Source organism: Lepisma saccharinum, chromosome 1 (genome assembly GCF_977018435.1).
Source record: "Lepisma saccharinum chromosome 1, izLepSacc3.1, whole genome shotgun sequence".
NCBI classification, from domain to species: Eukaryota; Metazoa; Arthropoda; class Insecta; order Zygentoma; family Lepismatidae; genus Lepisma; species Lepisma saccharinum.
In genome coordinates this window covers 210,746,050-210,751,181 of record NC_139229.1, presented here as the reverse complement: position 1 = coordinate 210,751,181, position 5,132 = coordinate 210,746,050, and positions in this window count along the sequence as shown.

Here is a 5,132-nt window from a genome sequence, read left to right as displayed (position 1 = left end):
AGCCTGCTTTGCCCCCCCTGTAAAAAAATACAGAATACATTTCTATCTGGAATTCTCACTAATCTTTACAATTATATCCTGTATTACTCTACCAACATAACAAAGACATTTATTGATTTTGTGATTTATGAAGGTGTGTGGGATTCCGTATAATGTCTGATCAGGATTGGGGGAAAAAAATATCGTCCAGATTCAAACTTCGGGAAATGATTTTGCAATTTTCAGTATCTAGAACAGTTGTGACATTTTGAGTAGTCTTGTATTAAAGGTGCCTAATGTATTTGGATGTGTTGCTATGAAGTTTGAACTGCATAATTTTTTGTTTCCCAAGTCTACCTTTTGGTAATAGTAATTCATGTGATAGAGAGAGGGAGTGGATATTTGAGTTTTGTTACTTAGCATTGCTTTTCTGCCACATCTAGCTAATCGTGAAAATGAGTGATGATGTGAAATTGATGAAGAGACACTCATAAACAGTGCTGCAACCACAGGGGGCAGGGGCATTGTCCCCCCCTAATCTTGCATTTTTCTTCCAGACGGCTAAGGGCACTTGCAAGGAGCACAGAGGGGCAATTGCCCCCTCGATTTAAAATTTTATACAAATAAAAGTCCATTTTGTAAAATATTCTTATTCTTATAGTCCATGTTCAGAGCCATAGCTAGGGGGCGGCAGGAGTCATCCCTGGGAGCCAAAACGATCTAAATGAAAGAAAAAAATCTTAAAGAGAATGCCATGGCGCCCCATGAAATTTTTTGCACCCTATTAAATAAATATTGTTTTCAGTTTGTAAATATTTGGTTCTAAAGATTTTCCTGCTCGCTTCGATCCCAATCAGAGACCTGCACAAGACCCGGAAAAACCCCGTCTGCACGGAGGCGTGCCTACAATAATATGCAACATGCACATCAAGCCCAGGTGTTCAACATCGCGCAAGCGAGCTTCACGTTACAGTTGTGCACAGGCATCGATGCCTGCCAGACTTTTCTATTACCCGGGTCTTAAGAAGACCCGTGAGACTCGATGTAGTTCTTGCAAGTAGATGCGAGCACTGCTGTCAGTGTTGCAAACGGCCATTATATTTCACTACGCATGGAAATATTTGAATTTCTGCTAGGCGCAGGTGCCTTGAGGTTGTATAACCATTGGCGTAGCAAGGGGTGGGTGAAGTGGGCAACCACCCTGGGCCTCGTGGCATGTAGGGGCCTCGCCTCCCATGAGGTTGATACGAAAAACGTAATAAATGGAAGTGAGAAAGATAGAAAAGACTAATTTTTGTGGGCAATAAAATTAAAACATTTCTTTATCTGGCTTTATATTCTAGTTTAACGTTTTAATTTGAACAAATACGTATAATCAGAGGCGGGAACTCTAAGCCTAAGGGGCACCAAAAAGTCAAAACAATTCTCATGTGAAACATTAACGCAAAAATTGCTTGGACAATTTTATCCAATTATTATTTTCTTGAATAAAAAGTGCTTTTTCTTGGCTTTTCTTCTGTCTCGTGACCTTGCATAGCCTACACGATTTTAATATGTTAATGATAAAGCACCTCAAACTGCCACGGAGCAAAGTATGGGGCATTTAAATGCTTCCGGTGTTTTAAACTGAAGAAGGGTATGGATAATATTAGCAGTTCTTCCTTCGTTCCAACTTCAGATGCAGCTATTGTCCTCTGTAACGGGAACGAAGATGATTTATCTTCAGAATATCCTGATAAAGTTTTATGTTTCAGGAATGTGCTTAAATCTGAAATCAAGTGCTTTGGCAAAGTTTCTACTCCTTGATAGCTCTACACTAGCTTCCAGTGTTCTCTGTATCCTGTACTGCCTTCTGTTTGTTTCCTACTCTTCAAGTAACAACCACGAAAAAAGAACTATCTTTCTCAAAATTGAAACTTAGGAAAAAATTCTGGAGGGTAGTGTCGAATGGTATGATTCAGCCCAAAGAAAATTATAGAATAATGTACACAAGAAATTTGTAGATATCAGAATCACTTTTTGTGAAAGTATATTAATCTCGTATTCATTTAATGGTGTTTATTATGCTCTAAGAAAGGAAATAAAGGGGGAAAAAATATGTCCTGATGGGGTGAAGCTCATACAAAAATAAATGTAATATGTCATCTGAAAAAAAACACCTAAATTTCCCTTGATTTAAAATTCAATAATTTTTATAAGCAAAAATAGCATATTTTTTTAAATAGAATAATATACAAAATACTAATCATGTTAAACCGTAAATAGTGTCATTTTCATTAAACTGTAAATAAATATGGCAGCTGATATTTGGCTAACTATCATTAAAACCTCAAAATTCGGCTACAAAGACTGTAAATATTATTTTAAGTTAAAATTATAAAGTACATCCAGAATTTATATTTGCACTGTAAGAAACGGTACAGAAATTATAATAGTTTCATTAACACACTTAACAAACATTTTCATATTAGGTTCATTATGTTCAGTCCCAGAAACAGAGAAATGCATATTTACATGAAATTTGTTATTTTCTTTAATCAAACTGTTCAAATATTTCACAGGGCTGTTTATCAGAAAAAGCCTTTCTATTTAAAAAATATGTCTATGTGTATGATGCCAAAGAAAAGATCGATTTAAATAAAAAAATTAAAAAATAATAAAAAAAACATTATTTTTATCCACCCAGCTGTTAAGAGGGGCGGGGAAGGGGATAAGTAAGTATTGGTATTTTCTTCTTTTGAATACATACATGTCAAAGAAAGATATGTTGTAATATGTGAAAATTCAGAGGAAGAGCATCGATTTGTATAATTATTAATGTAAGTGTAGCCACAACCAGCCATTCTAAGTAATTACATACATTTTCTGGAAGAATCTGACTGTACTTGAGGGACCCAAATTTGTTTCTTGCGGACGCGTACTTTATGATTTTGTTACGCCACTGCGTCAAATATTTAATATTACAAGAACATTAAGACGTAACAACAAAATGAGATTCATAATTATTATCATCTAAGCCCTAAAATTCAAAGTAAACTGGTACAATTAATGTGCAACAAAGGCAAAATTGCTAATTAAAAAAGTAAAATTAGCTGTATGAATTGATTACACCAAAGATTTCACACTTATGGTGCAAATGACTATTGTTTTAAGATTTGTTGATGTTGAAACCGATTGTGTCGAAGACCTTGAAGGTAGATACTTTGGTCCCCTAGACAGGATTGTGGTTTAGCGCAGCCCCATCCCCCCCCCCCCCGCTCTATCAAGCACAGACATTTTATGTGCATCCTTCGATATTTTCTACTTAAGTCATGGTTTGTGACATTTACATCCTACAAATTTTGAAATGAGGAAAAAAAGAACGGCTCATTAAATAATATATAGGTTATATTTAAAGGTTCTTATTTAAGGATATTTCAGTTGTCTTACTGTCTAAAGAACATCTTAAAAAACATACTATTACTACTGCCTTGGTTAATGAAAATTCCAGCAGCGTGTTAATGTAGCTCTGTCGCATACTATTATATATAATTTTCGTCAGAAATTAATTATTATTATAGGCTATTATATAAATATAATAATTTGCTGACGTTTCCTTGATGACTGTATATCGATTCACATTGATATTTCAAACTTAAAGAACGGATGGAGCCTTGCATTCTAATCTCGCCCAGGGCCTCGCGATATGTTGCTACGCCACTGTACCTAAGATTTTTGTAACTTCTAAAATTAGTTTCATTATTATGTCAAACCAACTACCACACATTTTCCAAATTTGTTTCGAAGGTCTTCAAATTGGTTTGTGTGTCTTGTTCATTTTATGTCACTTTTCTGGTCTTGAAATCGTAAATCTCCTCTCGGTTTCATTTTTACGTTGTTCGTTTGTTGGAATGTGTAAGCAGCATTGCCTGCTATTTGCACCCGTATGAAGATACAAGCTAACAATAATTATATTTTGCATCGTATTACTATCAATGCAGTCTGTAGAACTAGATAACTAGCAACAACAATATTTTCTTGTACTGGGTACAGAGTCTGAAGAAAACCTTGCTAGAAGGTTAAAACGTTACATTTAGTTTATGTTTTAAAATAAAATAAATTTCTGCGTTGGTCAGCATATCGAGTTTTTCATATCATGGAAAGAAGGCTAACTGGTGTTACAACGACATGAGCGAATGACGATTTGTTGAAAGAGATGACAATATTCAAAAACCTTTTATAATGCAAATTCTGATTTCATGTTCCATTTTATGGACCATCGTGCCTTAGTGTTCAGGGGGGAGGGATCTTGAGCAACTAATTCGGATATTGAATTGGCAAAATTACACCAGAGAGAAAATCTGTTTGATTGATTGATTGATTTATTTGGTCAATTTATGCACAATAAGGCTAATCGGGACTGGACTATAGTTTAAAGTGCGATTCGAACCACCATGTGCCTCCACCGGGTATCGAACCCGGTATCCCTTGATTACAAGGTGACGACACTACCACTGCGCCATAGGGGAGAACCCCCCCCCCCCCCCAAAGTATAATGTAGAACAACCACCAGTCACACAAAGTTCCAAAATATTTACGATGGCACTTTTTGCGAAACTTGGTTCATACTCCTTGACAGGTGTCAGCAGTGGCGGTAATTAGGGGCGGGGCCGAGAAAGTGCAGTTGACCCTCCCCCCCCGACTTTTTGAAACTTTTGCACCACGCTTACCTCATGTATCAAGGGAAATTAAACTGTCCTTGCTCACCCCCCACTTTTGCACCTTGGCCCCTTAGTTTTGGAACCCAATCCCCGCAACTGGGTTTGAGTGATACAAATGTTTTCTACCAAGGAATAAATGTCTGCAACTTCAAATTGATAAAAGTGATGAACATTTTAAGTGCTCCTAGAACAGTTTAGAATCTAAAAGTTGGCAACGGTGACTGCGTGACTCATGTATCTGGAGACGGTGCAAGACAGGAATGAGCGTTCGCTGAAGATAAGCGAGCTTCGTCTTGCAAGGCTTTCCAGTTACCCGTGGGCTTTCGATGCTTGACGGGTCAAAACCCAGGTATATAGTTTTACTCGCCCGCCCGACCAGCCAGGCGGGCCTAGTAAGCGATTCAGACAGATATGCAGCCCTCTGATCCCAATATGATTATTTTCTGTAATGCA